At 45.4% G+C, this 23439-nt stretch overlaps 1 long non-coding RNA gene and 1 pseudogene across 2 annotated transcripts in view; both read right to left on the bottom strand.

Moving 5' to 3' along the window:
* Positions 1 to 23439, bottom strand: part of LOC121033503 (uncharacterized) — a 195637-nt gene that overhangs the window by 101996 nt on the left and 70202 nt on the right. The gene's annotated exons all lie outside the window — the stretch shown is intronic.
* Positions 22729 to 23418, bottom strand: LOC121033501 (60S ribosomal protein L27a-like; annotated as a pseudogene).

Genomic DNA, 23439 nt, shown 5'->3' with positions numbered 1-23439 from the left:
TAGCTTTCTAATCCAGCCACATGGTGACCTGGAGGCCTCCAGGTTGGCTCCTTCCACTAAGAAGACAAAAGCCAAGTGTTGACCCTAGCAGGTGCCCGAATGGTGAGCCAGCCCTCCACAGAGCTACTCAACATTTTGAACAGAATGACAATGAGGGCCAACATATTGGGGGGGGGGGTGCCCACAGGGACAGAAGGTTCAAGAAGCGAGCGAGCAACAAATTTCTAGTTCAATACTAGGAAGAAATTTATAAGTATAAAAGCTGTTCCAAGAAAACTGGGCCCAGTGTGCTTGGGAATTTTGCATATTACGACGGTTGCAAACCAAAAGGGAGAAATGGATTATTGAACAAATGGTGTTGGGGGGAAATTGCGCATTTTTTTCTACATAATCTCTACACTCAACATGGGGCTTGAACCCACAACCCTGAGATCGAGAGTCACAAGCTCCATGGACTGAGCCAGCCAGGTGCCCCAAAAATGGCCAATTTTGAGAGGGGAATAAATATTAGTTCCAGTCCAGGCTTCACAATGAACAAAATTTCAGATGAGTTAAATACATACTAAATATCTTTTAAAGAATGTAAAAATATATATTAAAATATAAGAGATATTTAAATTTTTTCAGAACAGAGGAGTCACTGCAAATAAAAACAACAAAATATTTTAGAGGGACACAACTGCATAAAATTTAAAATATTCATTAAAACCAACAATAACAAAAATATAAATTATAAATTGGGAAAGAAATATAAAAATAAATATAAAAATATAAATGTTATTTTAAGTCATAAAAAGTTCTTTATTTATTTTTAAAGATTTTTAAAGCTTATTTTATATTTGAGAGAGAGAGACACACAGAGTGTGGGGGGGAGGGGCAAAGAGAGAGGGTGACAGAGGATCCGAAGCAGGCTCAGAGCCGTCAGGATAGAGCCGGATGTGGGGTTCAAACCCACAAACCATGAGATAATGACCTGAGCTGACTGAGCTACCCAGGTGCCCCCAAGTCATAAATAGTTCTCAGAAGTTAATTTTAAAAACATTGTCACACCTGTAGGGGGAAAAAAATGAGCAAAGAAGTGTAGAATTAAATCACAAAAGAGTGACTATAAATGGCCATTATAAGCATATGATAAAAGCATTCAATGCCTCTATATCAGAGAAATAGAAAACAAAGCAACGGCCGATGTCGCTTTTCAATTATAAAGATGACAGGTTTTTTTAAATGATAAAGTGGGCGACGTTTCACTGAAAGAGGTCCTCTTATAATAAAAAGGAAAATGGGGGGTTGTGGTTTTGCAGTGACAAACTGCATCCCCAGAAGAGATTAAGGAGAAGCTGGCTACCAATGCTTGGAGAAGGGGTGATGAAAATTCTAGACTGGAGGGGAGGCTGGGGCTCAGTGCTACGCTCCCGTCTGCTTCTCTGGGTTTTCGGTGCTGTGTGTCAGGGCTAGAGTTCCACACAGCTGGCCTAACAGCACAGACATTCCAGAAAAGCAGAATCTCCAGGACCTTACTTGCCTTATTTCTCCGTAAATGCTTGTAGGTAGAAACTGGATTAGACACTGTCCTCAAAGCACTGGCAGATGGGTGGGAATGCCGATGATCGGAATCAGGACAAGACCAGTTGTCCGAGGAAACATGACGCAGTATGAGCCCCGCCTCCCCCCAGATTTTTAAGTCGACCTGTGTTCTGTCCGGCCAACTCTTTTGTGAGCGAGGAGTCAGCCCAGCACAAGGGCGACGACCTTAGTTAGGAAGCAGCTATTGTTGCAAATCAGAACCTGGTAACTAGCAGGTTCATTGTCGAAAGTATTGATCCTTAATTATTGATCTTCTCTGAAAAATAAAGCGAGCCTCACTCTCTCCCCACTCTCTCCCTCTCTGTCTCTCTGTCAATGTGCACTGATATCTATCACATACCCGGGTAGGAATGTCAGGGGAAATGTTCAAAATGGGTGCAAACTTCTTATTGATTCTGCTCTAGGCCATCACTGAGCTCACGGCGACTGCTATGATGCTCATCCCCAACATGGTAACTCTCCTCCTCCATCTCAAGGTCAACTTCACCCTTTGCATCTAAAAATATTACCATTTTTGGGGCGCCTGGGTGGCTCAGTCGGTTAAGCAGCCGACTTCGGCTCAGGTCATGATCTCACGGTCCGTGAGTTCGAGCCCCGCGTCGGGCTCTGTGCTGACAACTCAGAGCCTGGAGCCTGTTTCAGATTCGGTGTCTCCCTCTCTCTGCCCCTCCCCTGTTCATGCTCTGTCTCTCTCTGTCTCAAAAATAAATAAAACGTTAAAAAAATTTTTTTTTAATAAAAATAAAAATATTACCATTTTAAACGTCTGAGAAACAAGAAACCTTTGCTATTGCATAAATACCAGTCCCTGTAGAATCCCCCCCCCCCCAAGAGGTAAGGGACACTTTTCACTGAGCTCCATGACAATCCAAACCTCTCTGATGGTGGGTAGATGAATGCTCTGGCTATTCCTTGTGGGGGGCAGGGAGTGGTGAGGGGGGGCGATGTGTCCTCTAGGGGCCCCCTTGAGGAGCTCTCTTTCTTTTTCACACACTGAGTCCTAGGCTCACTCAGTCTCTAAACCATGTCAACCTGCAGAACCCAGGAACCCCATGCAACAGAGCCACTCTGCAGAGCTACCCAACTTCTCACTGAATGAAGACCCAGCTAACACCTTCAAGAAGCCCTAAATACCAAAACCATTATGATGTCACAGATCTCAATTGAAGATATTAAGCAACAGAATGCATGTTAGGAGATTTAATGAAGTTCTGACTTTCTCATGTAACATCTTTGATTTTTAAATTAAAAAAAAGAAAGAGCCCAAATGTCCATCGCCTGATGAATGGATAAAGAAGATAAATATGTATGATGGAATATTACTCAGCAATCAAAAAGAATAAAATCTTGCCATTTGCAACTACATGGATGGAACTGGAGTGTATTATGCTAAGTGAAATTAGCCAGAGAAAGACAAATATCGTATGACTTCACTCACACGAGGAATTTACGATACAAAACAGATGAACATAAGGGAAGGGAAACAAAAATAATATTAAAACAGGAAGGAGGACAAACCATAAGAGACTTAAATAAGAGAACCAACTGAGCGTTGCTGGAGGGGTTTGGGGGTGGGGGGATGGGCTAAATGGGTGATGGGCATTAAGGAGGGCACTTGTTGGGATGAGCACTGGGTGTTGAATGTAGGTGATAAATCACTGGACTCTACTCCTGAAATCATTATTGCACTACGTACTAACTAACTTGGATATAAATTATGAAACAAATAAATACATTTTTAATCAACATTTTCTAGCATTAAAACATTCTATTAAGCCATTCTTATTATTAAATCATCCGTATGTTTTTGGATTAGAATCCATTGGTTATGGTATAGTTTTCTATCAATGTGCTCTTGGATTTATTTAGGATTTTTTGCATCAGTATAAGTGAGATTGAGTGGTGACCTTTTGTGCAGTTTTGTGGAGACTGTATTAATATTATGCTTGCTTCATGAAAAGAACTTGAAGGCTTTACTTCTCTTTCAGTGCCTTGAAACAGTTTAAATGACAGTAGAATGATTTATCCTTGAAAGATTTAGGAGAATTTCTCTTGAAACCATCCAAACCTGGGCTGCTCTTTGACAACTTTCTCCATTTTTTTTACAGTACCTAGTGTATTAAGATTTTCTATCTTCCAAAGTCAATTTTGGTAAAGGGTGCTAGAACATAATCCATTTTATCTAAGTGTTCAGATACCTCTACGAAGAGTTGAATAAAGCACTCTCTCGTGATTCTTTCATTTCCTCTATAACTTTTATTTTTCCTCTAGCATTTTTAAAACAATTTTGTGTATTATTGCACTCTCTCTCTTTTCTAGATGAAGATAGCTAATGCATTAACTCTTTCATTAGTGTTCTCAGAGAATCAGAATTTGGATGCATTTAATTCATTTTGTAACTTTCTACTTCGTAATTCATAATCTCTTCCTCCCACTTTTCTTAGTTTATTTTGTTATTGTTGTTTTTTTTTTCAAACCAAGTTAGATACTTAATTCCTGTACTTTAATTCTTTCTCCTCATTACTCATATTTAAGGAGAGAACTTTTCTCTCAACGTCGCTTAAATGATGATATGCAATATTTTTACTTCTGCTCTTCTTTAGACTTTCTAAACCTTCAAACAGGAAAGAAATCCTGATTTTATGATGCCACTTTCAAAATTATTTTTTTGATTATACTATACATGTCCATGCCATTATTCCTACCTTCGGGCTTGCCTCTTCTGAAAGTAAAAAAGTCCTTCTCCAAAGCTACCTGGGACAGACACCAAGAAAGCAAAGGACTGCTGATAGTGGAGAGTGGGATTGAGAGGGAAAACCCAGGCGGGCAGCGGCATGAGACTCTCTTCCTCTACTCCCTCCCCAGGAACCCAGCTCCTTCTCCCTCTGTGCCTCCCCCTCCCCTCCCTTCCCCTTCCCTCCCTCCCTCTCTTCCTCTCTGCCCCCCTCCAGTATATTTTACTGAAAGAGGGAATGGCATTGGCCCAGAGCCTGACCTGGGAATGAACTGGTTATGTGAGGACCTGTTTCCGCTCAAACTTTGTCCGCTGTACCGGGGTATCCAGTATAGTCGCTCTTTCCTCTTGTTATCTATGATTCGGCTAGCGTCATAAAACCCCAGCTAGTTTCAATCACTCTAGAAAATCAATTCATGCAGTCACCAATTCCGTGAATATTTGTTGAGCACTGACCATAGCCCTATGCTGAGCATCAAGGACCCAGTAACGAGCAGGGACAGGGCCTCTCTGTCACCAAGTTAAGGTCCAGAGGGGCTCCAGCAGGGGCTCTGAGATTTCTTATTTGGGCTCTCTGATTGTGTGGAGGGTGGGCTAGTGGTGCTTATAAGGAGATGAGGCCCCCTGCCACCACCAGGGAAGCCACCCTTGGCACATACTGTCCCTGTGCAACGTTGTGGTTTTAATAGAGGGGTTACAAGACGCTGTGGGGGCAGATAGGAGATGCATTTCACCTAACCTGTGACGGGAAGGCTTCAGGAGGAAGTGATGTGTAAGAGGAGGCTTGAAGGATGATTGACAGCGAGCTACCGAGGTGATGGGAAAGGACAATGCAGGTGCAAAAGGCTCAGAGGGAAAGAGGTAGGTGGGCAAGGAATGAAGGGCTGTGGCTGATGTAACCACGGGAAGGTCTCCAGCAAGCCGTCTCTTGAAGGGAGTAAAGGGAGTGCATTGGGCTGGTGGTCATGGGTGGGAAAGGAAGGGAGGGAGGGAGGAAGGGAGAGGAAACAGACTCAAGGAGAATGAGGGAGAAAGCCCCTTGAGTGGTGAAACCATGCCTCGTATTCAGAAAAAGGAGATGAAAACAACGCGAGGAGAAGACAGGGAAGGTGGAACGACACGCGCCAAATCATGACACCTCCTGTTTGCGGAGACATCCCAGCGGCTGGCCAAGCAGTCCAAGCCGGCCTGGCAGACCCCGGGGATTCTCCAGGAGCCCGAAGCTGGAGGCAGGGCGGCTGAGGTTGGAGGGATTTTCCACCTCCTCCTTTCCTCCATCTGACTCAGCTAAGGCTGAAAGTAGCCTCCGAGCAACTGGCTTGGACGGAATTCACGTTTCTGCCACGGCTGGTGGAGGAGGACCCGAGGCTACTGCCAAATTGAGAAGAAAATTAATTGTGATCGCCAAGGTTCCGGCCCGACTAGCTGGTCTCCGGGGACGGTCGTGCTGTCGGCGAGCTGGTCTGGGCTGTACACGTCGGCCTGGCCTTTGGGGAGAGTCAGATAGCCCCGTAGGGGGCCGGAGGGCCACGCATTCCACAGGGAAAGAGGGTAGCTATTCAAACACTCAAGTGCCCCAGGACCTCAGTTCCCAGTGATGAACTTGAACTCCAGCTCTGGGCCCGGAGGGGAGTGGAGAACAGCATCCAGGCTGGGAGGGGTGTGTGAGGAATAGCCGAGGGCAAGCTGGGGGGTGGGGGGCAAGGGGGGCGCAGTGTTTCCAAAAGGGTGTGCCCACTGGAGATGAACACCGTGATTTTCAGGAAGCAAGGATTAAAAAGTAAAATAATTATGTGGGGCTCCTGGGTGGCTCAGTCGGTTAAGCATCCGACTCCTGATTTCAGCTCAGGTCATGATCTCCCAGTTTGTGAGATCTAGCCCCACATCGGGCTCCCAGCCCACAGTGTGAAGCTGCCTTGGGATTCCCTCCCTCCTTCTCTCTCTGCCTCTCCCCCATGCTCTCTCTCTCTCTCTCTCAAAATAAATAAACTTTAAGAAAAACTAAAACAGTATGTGTTTATTTTAATGCATGTTTAGAAAACTTCACATGTAAATTCCAGAACTTCATTTGTTTGGGAGTAGGCTAAAGTAGGTACTCCGTTTAGAACGCGCGGCAGTTTAAAGAAAAATACTAAGTCCTAGTGCAGATGTGACACAAACAAGGCAAGCCTCGTGAGGATAAAGCCCAGATGACTGACGTCCGGAAACGCAAGTTCAGGAGACAGAATGATAACTCTGTCCCAGGTGCTGTCTCAGGCAGTGGACATCAGTGATGAGAAGAAGCAGGACGCGCCCCTGCCTTCAAATAGCTGACGTGTTGGTGGGGAACAATAGGCAGTAAATGTGGCAACAAGGAAACCAATACCCAGTACCAAGGAACGCGCAGAGGACGGAACGGGGCTGGAGGGAGGGCGGCTGGGAGGGGTGCATCTTCAGAGAGTGGGGAGGCCTCTGACCAAGGGATGATTCCACCGGAACTTAAATGGCGAGAAGACAGCCGGGGGGACAGTGAGTGTGGCCCTCACGCCCAGAAGGAGAGCCCGCGTGAAGGTAAACGGGGTTGAGCGGAAAGAGGTCACAGGGAAGAGAAACAAAAATGTCCTCATACCTATTATATGCCATAGGTAAGATAAATAATATATTATTCTACTAAATGCACCCAGTGGTTTGGTGTGATCAGGGTTACTATCAACCCTGATGGCAAACGACAAAAGTCAGAACTGATGGCTTAATTAAGCAACCCATCCAGGGTGCACAACCAGGTGGGATTCAAACTCAGGAGTACCCGTGGCAACCCCAAGGCCTAAGAACAAAGTGGACACCACTGTGCCATTCGCCGAGGCTGTTGGGGGCTGTCCCTGCAGGTCAGGAGCTCACAGGTTATTCCCTAGCAGACCCCAAATGCACAGAGGCCACGGCCCTGCTCATCCTGTGAAGTATGCATCTCCTTATTGGCCTCTCCTCCTCCTATAACACCTGTCAGGGTCCCTGGCAACCTGTCACCGGCACAAATGCAGCCAATTCCCAGGTTCCACCAAAGAGTCCGCAAAGACCAAGTGGGAGTGCCTGGGTAGCTCAGTCGGTTAAGCATCCAATTCTCGATTTCTGCTCAGGTCGTGATCTCATAGTCATGAAGTGAAGCCCCACATGGGGCTCTGCAGTGGGTGTGGAACCTGCTTAAGATTCTCTCTCTCCTCTCCTTCTGCCCCTCCCCTGCTCACTCGCTCTTTAAAAAAAAAAAAAAAAAAAAAATGAGTCGAGTGGCTCCTGATAGATCAATCCAGACATGGGCCCTGACTAAGGATAAATTAGCCCCAGCCATGAAAAAAAAAACAATTGGAAAGAGGGGCAATGTAGTCTATTTAACCCCTCCCGGCCTCAGTTCCCCATGGAAAATGAGGGAACAAGAATGGTCCTTGATTTGGTGTGGGCTCAAACCTGACTCTGTCCTTCCAGCTGTGGCCCTTGGGCCAGCCCCTTCCCTGCTCTGAGCCTCACACCCCTCACCAGGTTCTGAGCGGCAAGGAGGGAGATGTAAACCAAAGGGCACATGGAAGTTGTGGGCAAAGAGCCCTGTGGAGGTGGGTGGCTGTTCTTCCAGAATCTAATTTTATTTGACTCCCATGGTTTCTCCAGCCACCATGACATTTTGGCAACAGGAGTGGTTCAGGAGTGGGGCTCTGGGGCCAGACGGCTGGGTTGAATCCTGGCTCCGCTAATCCCCAGCAGGGGGATCTCAGCCAGTAGCTCAACCTGCATGCTCCCCGCTGTCCTCACCCGTAAGTGGGTCGGTAATAGAACCATCTCAGCGGTCACGGTGAGGAGTCAGTGAGTGAGTACACGTAAAGGCTTCAGACTGTTCCCAGTAATAATCCCTGCCCTCAGAAGATGCTACTCTTGTGGGGCGCAGGCGGGAATAATGACCAGGGAGGCATCTAGGGTGCAGGGAATAGGCTGTTTCCTGATTTGGGTGCTAGTTTCACAGGTGTATTCTGTATGTAAAAGCTCGTCAACCCGTGTGCAGAAGATACATGCACTTTCTCTGTATCACAGCTCAAAAAGGCATCTTGTTTTAATTAATGCTTGGGAATGAGCAAAATTCCTAGGAAAACTACAGACTTTCAAAGTCTATGGAATTGCTGGGGTTTAAGCCACATGTCCAAGGGAGATACCAGCCACTGCTACCCAGGTAATGTCTGGGTTAGAGGTAGAATAAGTAGAAAACTTCACTAAGGAATAGATGGGATGTGAAGATAGGACAGGGCTGGCACATAGGAAGCAGGGAAGGGGGTGGCATCCAGACAGCCAGAAGGCAGTGGGACCTCTTAGGCTGGATGGCAGGGGTGTGGCTGTGGATTCTTCTCCCCCACCCTCAGGAATCCTTTGTGACTGTTCCATGGCTCTGTGACATAGGCTTGGAACTCTCTGGAACACAGCACACACCTCAGGGCCCATTGCCAGAGGTAGCAGTGAGCTTCCGGCCTCAGATGCTGGATGGCCATCTTCTTTCTGAGGAGCCAGGGGCTGACTGAGGAGGAGGCTGAGAGCCACTTGGTGAATCCACCAGGAAATGGCTTATTAAAGGTTCCAAGAGAGACCAGAAAACTAGAAAATGTCTGAGAGGCACACTGGGCAGGAAGACGGAGCCAGCCAGCCAGGGTCCTTTCTGAGTCAGTTGTGAGTGGTTCTTGGATGGCTGCCTAGTCTACATTGCATTGCCCCTCCTAGGAAGTTCCATATGGAAGTTCCATATGGCTTGGAAACCACTGGGCACATTTCACATAACCTAAATACCTCTTAGATTATCATCTTCCTCATTCAGGAGCTTAGTAGGTCTTAGATGCTCATATTTTAAGTTTTTTTTGTGGCAGAGGCCAGGTTCTCCTCTCAAGATCCTTGAATCCATTAAAGCATTTAAGCTGAGAGATGCCGAGCCTGGTCTCTCCTGTTTACTTGTCCCTCCCCAGGCACCCGTGTTCCAGGGTGGGGCTCCACAGTCAAGATTATCAAGAAGTCCAGGGAAACAAAGTCATCATGCTTAAGAGTCCTCTCTCTGCCCTAGCACCTGTGAGTGAGTGTGGAAGTCCAGAGGACCTTGAGATCCCTCTTTGATAGTGACCATGGATGGGCTCACACAGGGCCCTCAGATCGATGAAGACAGCAGACTGACCTTTCAGCCCCTCGCACCCAACATGGAAGCAATGTGGCACAGTGAGGCTGTGGAGGTAGCCCAGAACTGACTTATAGGTGGAGTGATGGCAGGAAATGAGCCAAGGGATAGGGTGACCAAACCATCCCGGCTTGCCTAGGAGGGAGGGGTTCCCCGGGACACTGGCCTGGGTTCCCCGGGACACTGGCCTTCCTGTGCTACAATCAGGAAAGTCCGAGGCAAACCCTGATGAGATGGTCATCCTACCAATAGATGAGGGCAAATTGTTTCCTGAGCCTCTAGCCACAGAATAGCTATGCCCCCGAGGCAGAGAATAGAGGGAATAGAATGTCCTGAGGGAAGAGAGGTCCAAATGGAAGAAGCTCACCAGAGAAATAGAGCATCTTCTCTAAGGTAAGTTTCCATCTTAAGAAAAGGATGCTGGAAATTCATTTAGGAATCCCTTATTAAGGGGTTGAAGATTTCAGGGAAATAGTCAAGTTTGAAGGGTCCCCACGTCCTGGCCCAAACCAGTAGACCACCACAGAGACAATGAATTGGGAAACTCCCCAAAGTGAAATGGATCAGGATAGTCTAAGGTCTCCTATAACTGAGAGATATCCTTAAAGAGCAGATTTCTGGTCCCTTAAAGCTCAAAGAAAGAGCCACAGTATCAGCCTCAAGACAATCCCATTGACAGGTCTTTTGCCTCAGCTTGGCTTCTAAGGTCTCATAGTTCTGTGCCCAAAGTATTATATATCTACAATGGTTTCTTCAATTTTACCTGCAAAGATGTCCTATGTTTTAAAATACATATTTTGGGGGCACCTGGGTTGCTCAGTCAGTTAAGTGTCTAACTCTTGATCCCGGCTCAGGTCACGATACCATGGTTTGTGAGATCGAGTCCCACATTGTCAGGCTCTACACCGACTGTGTGGAGCCTGCTTGGGATTCTCCCTCTCCCTCTCTCTCTGCCCCTCCCCACTCGCTCGCTCTCTCTCTCTCTCTCTCAAAATAAATAAACATTAAAAGTGAAGCAAAATACTTATTTTTTCAATTTCCTTCCTCCCACATTAGCACCAAGAATGAATACTATAGACCTTGTCCATTTTTGCCCACTGAATAAGTGTCAGGGTATGGATACGTAGATACACAGATTTTTTTTTTTTTTTTTTCCTTTTCACACGTTAGATGTCGTATTAGTCATCGTCCGTTTGGGAAAAGAGGAACAACACTCTTAACAGAGAATTTGACATAAATAGTTGGGTAAACGTATTGGAAGCCCGAAAAAGTCAGAGGAAAGACAAAAGTAGCAAACGCTGGCAAGGCTGGGACAAGCCTGGGGACACAAGGCTGGGGACACAAAGGGCAAGGAGGTCACACGGACAGGACACAGACTACAGAGCAAGGCTCACTGCATAGGTGGTGTGGACGTCTCAGGAGCTTGGAGAACGGGCCTCCAAGCGATGGACCGTAAGCACAGAGAAGAAACCCTTGCCCGGATGCCGGGGGGGACTAAGGTGTGCAACGAGGTTGGCTCAGAGAGGAAAGAATCCGGGAAAAGGAACCAACCGTGCTGTTCCTCGGATGACAGTGGGAGGAACAAGAGATGTAAAAGAAAGAAAAGATCCCTCCCCACCCTCCTCCTTCTGGCAGAAGCTAACAGGGAGCCAGCTAGTAGAGGAACGCAGTTCACAGAATTCCAGCCCCGGCTTCACCAGCAGAGCAGTGTGGATTCAGAGCTCACACAGTGCACGGGCCAAGTCGAGACTCCCAATTTTTATTAACCATATGTCTTTGAATTTCCCATTACATCCAGCCTCCATTTTTCTTCAATGTAGTAACACGTTGATCTGTAGGAGTCTTCTATACCTTGTGATAATCCTTGCGTATCTTTTCTGCGGCACACCGGTCCTCAACCCTAGCTTCAGAGTTGAATGGCCTGAGTTCCGTGCCATGTTAATTAAATGAGAAACTCTACACGTGCCTGGGTACAGGTACTTTTTGAAACTGTCCTCTTAAAAACTGAGAAGCAACTGAGGGCGGATGGGGGGTGGGAGGGAGGGGAGGGTGGGTGACGGGCACGGAGGAGGGCACCTGTGGGGATGAGCCCTGGGTGCTGTATGGAAACCAATTTGACAATAAATTTCATGTTAAAAAGATAAAAATAAAAATAAATCAAAAAGCAAACAAATAAATAAAACTATCCGGGTGATCTCCCAATGCCACCAATAAGAAGGATCCAGGAGCTCCCAGAGAGAGCATCCCTGTTTCCTTCAGCACCTTAAGTACTTGCTCCTTAGAGGACCTCACCCTTCTGTGCATCCTCTTAAGTGGAAATACAACCTACATGTTCTTCTTTCCTTCCGGTCTGCTCCCTACCTATGCACACAAAGTTACCCGGACACAGATGGCAATAAGGCAAGGGGCAAAAGGACACAGTGCCAACCTCTCCCTGAGCCAGCCAGTGCTGTCCCTTAACCAAGCACTCACAGGCAAAACAATAAACTCTTCAGAAATCAATAAAGACCTATGTTAATATATATACTTTGTTCTCGAAGGGAAAAAAATCAATATTGTTAAAATGTCAGTTTAATCCCAAAGCGATCTGCAGATTCAATACCATCTCAACAAACTTCTGGCAGGTTTTTCTTCGGAAATGATGTTTCCTAAGGCTGCTGTAACAAATCGCCACAAAGCTGGTGGCTTGAAACAACGAAAAGGTAATCTCTCCCAGTTCTAGAGGCCAGAAGTCTGAGATCGGGATCACTGGGCCCAAACCAAGGTGTGGGCAGGATCTCTCTCCCTTTAGAGGCTCAAGGGGAGAATCTGTTCCTTGCTCCTCAGCTTCTGGTGGCTACCGGTGTTCCTTGGCTTGTGGCCACACCACACCAATCTTGAAGGCTACCCTCTTGAAATCCCTCTTCACATCACCTTTTCTTTGTGCAGTCAAATCTCTCTGCCTCTCTCATATATGGAAACATGTGACTGCATTTAGGACCCACCTGGATAATCCAGGATAACTTCCCCATCTCAAGATCCTTAATTTTTTCCAGATAAGGTAACAATCATTGGATCTTAATCACAGAGATTGAGACATGGATATCTTCTGGGGGCAGTTTTTCCGCCCACCACAGAAACTGACATGCTGATCCTAAACATATGTGGAAATGCAAAGGAGTAAGAATAGCCAAAGCGAGTTTGAAAAAGAATGAACCTGGAAGATGCATAATAACATATATGGAGCACTATTGTGAAGTTGCAACGAGGTATTGGAACAAAGATTTAAAAGTAGACTGTCTGGGAAGGGGTCTCGCAACAGGCTTACACACATATGATCGAGTGATTCATTCCATTCAGTGGGAAAAGAATTACCTTCCAATAAATGTTGCTGGATAAGTTGGCGAACCACAAAACCCCTAACTCACATTACACTAAAAAGTGTTTTAAGATGGTTCACAGACCCAAATAGGAAAGCAACAATGATAAATATTCTAGAGGGAACATAGCAATTTATCTTTTCCATATGACATTTACGATCTTGGGTAAGTGAAGATTTCTTAAACGGACACGTGCAAAAGTAAAAAAAAAAAAAGTGAACTAAGCATTCAAGACGCTAGAAAAATAGTAACAAAAAATCAGTAGCAGCCTTGATTTGAAAATAAAGAGCTAGCTGTTTCAAAATACTAACACCATTAATAAAAACCATTCACAAAGCGGATGGGAGGTTGATGGATGGCTCATGGAAATGCAGGTGCTCCACTCCCTGGCCCTGGCCTCACTGCCACCTTTCTGTTCAGTTAGTGTCCCACCCCTTGGCAACAGGACTCCTGAAGGGCAGGTGAAGTTCATAGGAAACCCAGAGTCACCTGCCAAGCCAGAGAGCGTCTTTACACATACAGATGTGTACAAATCTCAACCCCGCAGCAGTGTTCATAGGGGAGACTTTCCAAATGAGCCAAGTGGGGCCCGGCCACTCCCAGCTGGGGGTTCTTCCCTGAGAAGACAAGGGCTGGAGTTCATGCTAAAGGAATAGTTACATGTGAAATTGAAGAACTGAGATGGGAAAAGCAGCAGAAGCTATAATGAATTACCTCCTAGCTTATAAAACGATGTCAGGATTTCTTGAGGAAAAAACTGATCAAAGAAACTGGAAACATGTTCTAGAGACCACGATAACTAGCAAGAGGGGCCTCGACCCCCGAGCAGGCCCCGACACAGCCATACGCAGGTCACCTATATGCTAGAAGCCCGGGTGAACTTGGATAGGAACGTTCTAGATGTCCTCCAGTAGAATGTATCCTTTGTGAGGCTCTTGTGGAAAACAACATTTCAGGGCTCTGGAATATTTTGCTTATACAATTCAAGACAAAATAGAGGAAGAAAGTCCCCACAGTTTGCCAAAAATGCTTCCATTCCCTCAGAGAATTTTATCTGGAGCCTCCTGAAGGAAAGCAGGAGAGACGAAAAGCACCAAATATGCAACTCCTCCTGCACGGGTCATAAGAGTCAAACTCGTGTCCACAAAAAGCCAAGGACTCCAAAAATTCCACCTCAGATGACTGAAGTAACACAAGAGTTGCATAAAGAAGAATAAAGGTGGCAGGAGCAAGGAGGGATACTTAGAAAAACGGGAGAATAAATGGACCGTCCAGAACCCGGTCAAGATGAGGCGGCTAAGCAAAGACACAGCCTAGACTGTGAAATCTCAAACAAACACAACATAATCCACATATAAATAGGAGGGCGCTTCTACGTCTGAACATAGTGAGGTTGGAAAAAATCCTAGCACTGAAAATCCTGGAAATGTAAGTACAACTTTCCGTGATGTCGCCCCATTGCAGCGTGCCAAAATATTTAGCCAGAGTTGAGTAAGAGGGAAAAGCCAGTGCACAGTTTAGCCCCCCCAAAACAAAATTAGGTCGACTTCTAAAGATTTGGCCAATTCTTTGGGACTTCTGTGGGAGATGCTCTGTTGTTTTGGGGTTTTGATTTGGATGACCAAGTAATATTTAATCAAGTCTTTGAATGGATATAAATATATATGCTAAAAAAAAGTAAACAGGATCAAGGAACTCTGGGAGAGGGAGGGGAAGTCAGAAGGGAGAAGACCTGGAATAAACGTCACCCATTGCCTGAAAGTCAAGGACCAGAGCTTATGCTGGAGCTTAGGGAAACACTGAGTCCACAGAGTCTGGTGTTGCAAGCATGATGCATAAAAGTGATCCATAAGGGTGTTGGAAGAGAATGTTAAATCTTTCATCTTTGTTTATTTTTGTCCCCTCCCACACACAAAAAAAGGCAGAAATTATGATTTTAAACTACCGACTATGTGGATTGACACTGGGGCCCTCCCTCGGAGAGCCCTGTGTCACGGGGGCTCTGTGGTTAGATTCCTTCACAATGCGAGGAGGTCACCAGCAGAACCATTCGATCATTTGCACTGTCCTGCAATGTGGCCTGTTCAATGGGTAGACAGAGTGTATTGTATAGTTTAAAATACTTGTAAAATAGTACAAAACATGGCACTCACTTAAAACATCACTGCAAAGAGAGTTAGTGAGGAAAATTGTAAATATGGGAGCACCCGGCTGGCTTAGTCGGTAGAGCATGTGACTCTTGATCTTGGGGTTGTGAGCTCAAAGCCCCATGCTGGGTGTAGAAATGACTTGAAAATAAAATATTTTAAAAAAAGAAGGCAAAGAAAGAAAATTCTAAGTCTGGAAATAACAAGTGAACAAGAAAATGTCCTAGCAGAAACCTCTCCTGGACTGTCCTATGTGACAGCTACAAGCTCTGCGTGGCTATTGAGCACTTGAAATATTGCTTAGTGTGAACGAGGAAATGAAGTTTACATTTTATTTCATTTTAATTAATTTAAATTTGTCTTTAAAACCTGGTACTCTGTGGATCCTGAGAAACTGAACAGAAACCCAAGGGGGAGGGGGAAAAAAAAAAAGAGGTTAGAGTGGGAGACAACCAAAGCATAAGAGACTCTTAAAAACTGAGAACAAACTGAGGGCTGATGGGGGGTGGGAGGGAGGGGAGGGTGGGTGATGGGTATGGAGGAGGGCACCTTTTGGGATGAGCACTGGGTGTTGTATGGAAACCAATTTGACAATAAACTTCATATATTGAAAAAAAAAAAAAAAAGAAGTCTCTCTAGTTTCCCACCAATAAAAATATGATATCTGTGCCTCAAAAAAAAAATAAAAAAAAATAAAACCTGGTACTCAATTCCATTATTGGAAAACTTTTAATTTTTTTTTTTTAATGTTTATTTATTTGGAGAGAGAGAGAGAGAGACAGAGCACGAGCAGGGGAGGGGCAGAGACAGAGGGAGACACAGAATCCGAAGCAGGCTCCAGGCTCCGAGCCGTTAGCACAGAGCCCAGTGCGGGGCTCGAACCCACGAGCTGTGAGTTCCAAGACCCGAGCTGAAGTCGGATGCTTAACCAACAGAGCCACGCAGGCACTCCTTACGTATGCTTGAAATGACGAGTATGAAGCTATTCTGGCCAACTCGCATTCTGAAATTGAAATACGGATCAGGAGCTTCCAATGAGTTTTTAGCAGTGGATGAAGATGTGCTGTTAATGTAAAATACACACTGGGCTTCAAAGACAGGGTCTGAAGAATAGAAAGTATTTCATTAATCATCTTTAGATTATGTGTTGAAGTGGTAATATATGTAATACACAGGGGTTAAAAATATGTATCACTAAAATTAATTTCACCTTTTAAAAACTGTTCCAATGTGGCTCTAAGACAATATAAAATTCCATGAGTGACTCACATGAAGTTCCCACTGGACAGACTTGGTTAAGATGATGTGCATTTTCCTGAACGAGAAATCCCGGACCAGGCCCCTCGAGGATCTTGGAAAATGTTCAACGTTGTCTACTCGCTTTGAAGTTCTTTGTTTGGTAACAAAGTCACCAACCAGAAAAGAGAAGAAAGAGAAAAGAGAAAACCAACACGGGCAGACAAAGTGCAGGGGTCATTTACTCGGTGCCAGACGCGGGGCTCCCAAGGCCATCATTCAAATGGCAAAGCCCTTCAAACTTTCAAAGACAATGGAATGACTCTCACCCCACCGCCGCCCTCCCCACCTCCCAGAGCTATTACGAAGCTAAGTGAGAAGCTATCTGTAGAAACACTGCGACATCTGCCCAAGGCCTGAGTAGAATAGCAGCCAAGTACGCACTTTTCCACATGTTCTGTAATCATCACCGCACTCAGTGGGTAGACGATTATCTCCATCTAATAGAAAACCATGGCACGCTGAGGCTGCGTCTCTAGCTCAGGTCACGTAGCTAACATACAATGGCACCTAGACAGCCACTCAGAACTATCAGGGAGTTCACGGACACTGATGAGGTGGACGAGGGATCTCACTATCCGGCAACAATTCTCAAACGAGACACGGAGGCTGGAGGTCTCTCTGCCCCTCTGATCTGCAGGTGGCCCTTCCTGGTCCTTGGAGGGTAGACATTCTCTGTGGGAGCAATAGATTCCACGACAGCCGGGAACGGGTAGAGAAACTTCCCGAACGTACTAGGTCTTTCCAGATCTTTTCTGGAAGGAGGCTGGTTCTTGAAAGCCAGGACCTCATTCTTGAGCTACCTCTGCACGCTCAGGTATGCACCTCAACATGGCCAATGCTCATTTGTCCAAAGCAACAGTTGACTCTCCAGGGCTGATTGAACCTCCAGCCGAGAAGCTGCCCTCATTCCCACAGCCCACAGCCCTCCGGCCGAATTCCTATTACCTCCAGCCCCGACTGCCTGTTTTTTTCCCTTCTCAGTCATTACCAGAGGCTGGCCTGGTATGGGTGGTAGAGAAGGACAGCATTCACTTCCAGCCATTGGTGGTGGTGCACAGGGCCCGCCCCAAGCCGTGGCTTCCAGGCCTGGACTTCTCTTTTGAAAGGTGGTAGTTTGACTTGGAATGAGGTGCGCCTGCACCTGCCAAGTTCAACACACAGTGGAGACAAACACAGCTCTATCCCTGAGAGGCCCCGCCTAAGGCAAGGCCCAGACAGGGCAGTTCAAATGGCGAACAGGGCGAGGGGGAGGCCCAGGCTCCAGAGCCGCTGGATAGAAGTGGGGAAATAGTGGTTGGAGGGCTGAGTGGCTGAAAAACAAGGAGGCAGCGGTTGACTTTCCGCTGTTGCCTGCCTCTATTCTCCAGTTAGCTACTTTCCCTTTGGCTTAAAGTAACCCTATAAGGTTGGTTTGATGTCTTGTGTTGTCCTTTGAACTGGTCCTCCTCAGGGAGGGTTTCCTGAGTTTCCGGGAGCTGGCAGGGCCTCAGAACAAAGCAAGCTCTGCCACACCCAGTCCCTTCCTCACGGGGCACAGGCCAGCACCCTGGGCTACAGCTCAGCCAAGGACCTCCTCTCCTCCGCTGGCTTTCACCCCTTCTCTGCCACCATTCACGGGGGTGGAGGGGAGAGGCTGGGTGGTTGGAGGGGAGCACCAAAGTTAAAAGAGATTCAGCCCAAATCAGCAACAGCCCTGGAATGCAGAAGAAAGTGCTAGCCCTGAGTTGTGTGACCTGGGAGAAAGGCAGGAGAGAGCAGATCATATACCACTTCTAGATGGCTCCTACCCCCCCCAGGATGAGTCAATTGCTCTGGGTTCCTTTTAGAGCTGTTTCAAGGTCTCCAAATGAGCTGATTTGAGGAGTTTTGTTTTGTTTTGTTTTGTTCTTAACATTTATTTATTTTTGAGAGAGAAAGAGTGAGCACAAGCAGGGGAGGAGCAGAGAGAGAGAGGGAGACACAGAATCCAAAGCAGGCTCCAGGCCCTGAGCTGTCAGCACAGAGCCTGATGCGGAGCTCGAACTCATGAACCATGAGATCATGACCCGAGCCAAAGTCGGACACATAACCAACTGAGTCCAGGCGCCTGGAGCTGATTTAATTTTTAACTGCTATTTCCTAACAGAGGTGAATAAAAGACCCCAGGCAATTGCCTACCTGGATAGCAGAAAGGGTCTGTAGGGCCCATTTCTAGATCCAGATGAAGCTACCTGAAACACTAAGTGGCTGCATAGTTACAGTTAAACTTCACAAATTATTACAGAATGACTAGTTCTACCAGTCCTGACACTTCTAATAGCAGCTTAATGGTTGTTTATGAAACTCTCCCCAGTTATGGCTGCTTAGCATATCAAAAGGCTTGGGAAATACCCCCCAGATAACCTTGGGAAGAGAGACAGGCACAACCATAATGGGTGACTTTGCTGGGCTAAACACAGATCTCCAGAGGAGAGCAAACTCCAGTGAAGGTGAAAGCCATCCTTTAAACCAACCACAGATTTAAAAAGTGCTAAAACATAGACATACAGAGGAGCCACCATACAATATTCAACAACTCTCTTCTAAGTAATTTTAGATACCGAAACAAATGTTCTGCCCTTGGACTCCATATTATGTAATTCCCACTGTGATGACAAGGAAAGTCTCATACATACATGTTACAAGATTATAAACACAAAACCCTGTGTACTGTACCCTCTGGACAAGTAAAGGGATTTTAACCCCTAATATTTACCAAGTTTGATTCTCCCCTTTGCTGTCTTTAGAATATAGCAGTTGAATAGAGAGAGAGAAGATACCCCTCGGCTGCCAGTCATGGCTCCATTGAGATTTTACTGCATGTCAGGTGCTTTACGTACATATTCCTCTAGTCCTTAGAATAGCTCTTGGGGTTTTTCCTCCCATTTTACAGATGAGGCACTGAAGGATCCAAAAGGCTTATATAACATGCCATAATTACGGAGCTTAAAAGTGCCCAAAGCCAGGATTTAACCAGGGGGCATCAAACTCCAGATCCCATGGCTTGATCACTATGCAACACTTCCCTAATTTGATAGTCAACTTATTTGTTGACTACTGATTTAAAGTTTTAGTTATCTAATTTACTTTCCTGATTGGGACGGAGTAGAAATTGTGGAGGCACCACCAGGATCCGCCTCAGATGTTTTTACCATTTCCATGTTCCCCTCCCCCAGCTTCAATGCACCTTTACCTTTGAATTCATTTGCCACAAATTTGCAAGAAGTTTTGCAACAAACTCCCACAAATTTGGTGGTTTAAAACAGTATGTATTTACCTCCTTAACAGTTCTAGAAGTCAGAAGTCCAAAATAGGTCTCATGGGATTAAAATCAGTATTTTAAGCCTCTATTTCTTCCCGAGGCTCTAGAGGAGAACCCATTTCTTGCCTTTTCTGGTTTCTAGAGGCTTCCTTCATTCATTGGCTCATGGCCCCTCCATAGGTAAACCCAGCAGTGGCATCATTCTGAGCTCTGCATCTGCCGTCACATCTCTGACTCTCCCGCCTCCCTCTTTCAGTTATAAGAATCCTGGTGATGACATTGGGACCCCAGGATAATACAGGATAATCTCTCCATCTCAAGATCCTTATTTGAGTCATATCTGCAAAGTCTCTTTTATTATCTAAGATAAAGTATTCACAGGTTCTGGGGATTAGGATGTGGAATTCTTTGGGGGTCATTATTCCACCCACCACACCTAATGGATGCAACAGTTTCTTTTCCAAGGACTTCCCTTCAGCTCCTGGAGCCACTTTGCCCCAGTGCACAGAGAGCTAGAAGTTCCTGTTGCTAACTGTCCTGGCTTGCCCCAGGCTGGGGGGTTCCGGAACATGAGACTTTTACTGCTAAAACCAAGATAGTCCTGGACCAACTAGAGGGGTTGGCTGCCCTACCCTAGAGCCAATGACTGATGGTGATACGTTGTGAAACCCAACTCACTTGCCTCGACAAAGACAAATTCTGAGAGCTAAATTTATACTCCAGACTTTCCCTAGAAGATCAGGCTTAGGTTTCTGACTCTGCCTAAAATTACATCCTTGGCTCTCCCATCCCTGTCCTTCTTCCCCATTCCCTTAGTAAATTCTACTGGAAGCATTTCCTTAGCAAACCGCCTACACACCAATCTTCATCCCAAGACCCTCCATTGTGGTGACCCGCCTAAAAGGGGGGGAGGGGCACAGGAGAAGGAATAATAGCTTTGTTTCCATTTATTCAACAAACATTATTAAACTCCTATAATGTATCAGGTCCTACATTGGGGATGAAGAGTCACACAGAAGCCAAACCCAATCCTCAGGAGGCTCACTTAAAAAAAAACAAAGAGATAACTGAGTAGAACAATACAATGTGGTAAGCATAGAGAGAGACATTCAAAGAAGATCACAGAAAACGAAGGGTGCAAACTACAAGAAAAGAGGTACAGGCAAGCATTGATCATCAAAGAAGCTTGGACTTTTTTTTTTTTTTTTTTTTTTTTTTTAGAGGGAGAGTAGGAGCAGGGGAGAAGGTCAGAGGGAAAGACAGGAGAGACAGTCTTAAGCAGGTTCCACACTCAGCACAGAGCCCAACATAGGGCTTCATCCTATGACCCTGAAATCATGACCTGAGCCCAAATCAAGAGTTGGGATACTCAATCAACTGAGCCACGAAGTACCCCAAGAAGCTTGGACTCCTTAAAAGCTACTCAAAACCGTTAAAGGTAACACACATTTCAACCAATTTTTGTAAGTCAGAGGGAAAATCTCTCTGAAGATAGGAGATGGTGGGGCGCCTGGGTGGCGCAGTCGGTTGGGCGTCCGACTTCAGCCAGGTCACGATCTCACGGTCCGTGAGTTCGAGCCCCGCGTCGGGCTCTGGGCTGATGGCTCGGAGCCTGGAGCCTGTTTCCGATTCTGTGTCTCCCTCTCTCTCTGCCCCTCCCCCGTTCATGCTCTGTCTCTCTCTGTCCCAAAAATAAATAAACGTTGAAAAAAAAAATTAAAAAAAAAAAAAGATAGGAGATGGAAACAGAGATGGAAAATAGGAAAGAAAAAAAAATCAGAGAATCATACATACCAGAAGTTCCAACATCTGAATGATAGAACTTACAGAAAGAGAACACAGAAAACAGGAAAAAATTTTCAATGAGATAAGGAAATCCTCAAAATTGAAAAATATATCACCAAAAAGTGAAAGGACCACCAATGACCTAGAATGACAAGTGAAAAGACTCAGTAAAAGTGTATCTGTAAAATTTCAGAACCTCAAGAACAAAGCAAAGACTCCAAAGCTTCCAGAAAAAATTTAGTTAGGTACATACAAAAGCCACATTGAAATCTCATAGACACGATTGGTCTATGGTCTATGCCTTCAAACGTCTAACAAATAATTATTCTCAGCCTGGAATTCTATGCCCACAAACTGTCAATCACGTGTGAGTTTAAAATATATTTTAATGCATTCAGGAAACCTAAAACTTTTTATCTCCTGCCTTTTCTTAGAAAGCTACTGCTGACGTGTTCCAGAAAAAATAAGGAAGAAAATGAAGAGAAAGGAAAACATGGAGCCCAAGAAAGAAAGAACCCAAAGGAGGAATGACAGCTACATAGTAGGCTTAAAGAGTGACCATTTCAGGAGAAGCAAACTCGTAGAATAGTGTTTGGGGCTTTTTAAAATACACTTTTAACTACCTAAAAAATCATGTTAATACACTGATTCATCTGATGAAGCATTTGAGAAAAAAATTTAAGGATCAGGACACAGGTAATCGGTTGAAAAAGGAAACAATTATTAAGACCAAGAAGAAATAAATAAAAAGGAAATATCATTATAGTGTCTTCCTGTACCCTGTCATAAACAGTATTTGCAGAAAGCTAATGATGAAGAATGCAAACTGACTACTGAATAAACCCAAAGTTTACAAACATATAAATAAATAGGTGTAGTTGGTGTTACAAGCTGAATGGTATCCAAAATTCACATATCAAAGCCCTAATCCCCAGTACTTCAGAATGTGACTATATTTGGAGATAGAATTTTAAATCCAATATGATATGTCTTTATTAAAAAAAAAAAAAAGGAGGGGCGCCTGGGTGGCGCAGTCGGTTAAGCGTCCGACTTCAGCCAGGTCACGATCTCGCGGTCCGGGAGTTCGAGCCCCGCGTCGGGCTCTGGGCTGATGGCTCAGAGCTTGGAGCGTGTTTCCGATTCTGTGTCTCTCTCTCTCTCTGCCCCTCCCCCGTTCATGCTCTGTCTCTCTCTGTCCCAAAAATAAATAAACGTTGAAAAAAAAATTAAAAAAAAAAAAAAAGAAATTAAGACACAAAACGGTACAATACAAAGACAATGACAAGTGAACACACCAGAAGAAAATGGGCATCTACAAACCCAGAAGAGAGGCATCAGGAGGAACCAACCTTTACCGATGCCATGATCTTGGACTACCAGCCTCCAGAACTGTGAGGAAATAAATTTCTGTTGTTCAAGCCTCCCAGTCTGTGGTACTTCGTTATGGTGGCCCTAGCAGATTAAGACAGATGGGAAACATGTAAGTCACATCTTCCTAAATTATAATAGAAAGTCATTGTGCAAAAATATCCAAAACTGATAAATCAAGAAGCTTAAAACGTGAATATAAACATATTTTTTAAAGTACTTGTTAGCTTTTAATGGACCTCCTTCCATGTGGCTTCAAACTACCAAGACATAAACCCCCACACACCCTTAATCTTCTCAGCTCTTCTACTGAAGAATTTGGCCTTCGCGATGACAGGCTATTTGGGGAGCTCTTCCTTTCCCAAAATTTGGCAGTAGCCAGATCACAGCACATCAACGACGGGAGAAACTCCAGTCTCGGTTCTGGTACCATTTGCCCATGTCTGCTCACTGACCAGGGTCCACAGTTTATTGAGGTTGACAGTTGGGCAGAAGCTCTGCTTCCTCTTGAGGAGGTGATGCCTCGTTCCAACTTTTCCAAAGTAACCTGGGTGATATTTGCCGAAGTTGATCCTGTGGTGATGCATGCCACCAGCATTTCCCCAGCCCCCTGGGTGCTTCCGGTGCTTGCCCACCCAGCCATGGCTCACATGGTCCTGAAGTGTCTGGGTCTTCCTCAGGCTGGATGGCATGTTGGATTTTTTTTTTTTTTT

The sequence above is a fragment of the Herpailurus yagouaroundi genome, unplaced genomic scaffold (genome assembly GCF_014898765.1).
Source record: "Herpailurus yagouaroundi ecotype Mexico unplaced genomic scaffold, PumYag 159, whole genome shotgun sequence".
NCBI classification, from domain to species: domain Eukaryota; kingdom Metazoa; phylum Chordata; class Mammalia; order Carnivora; family Felidae; genus Herpailurus; species Herpailurus yagouaroundi.
This window is presented reverse-complemented; position numbering and strand designations above follow the sequence as displayed.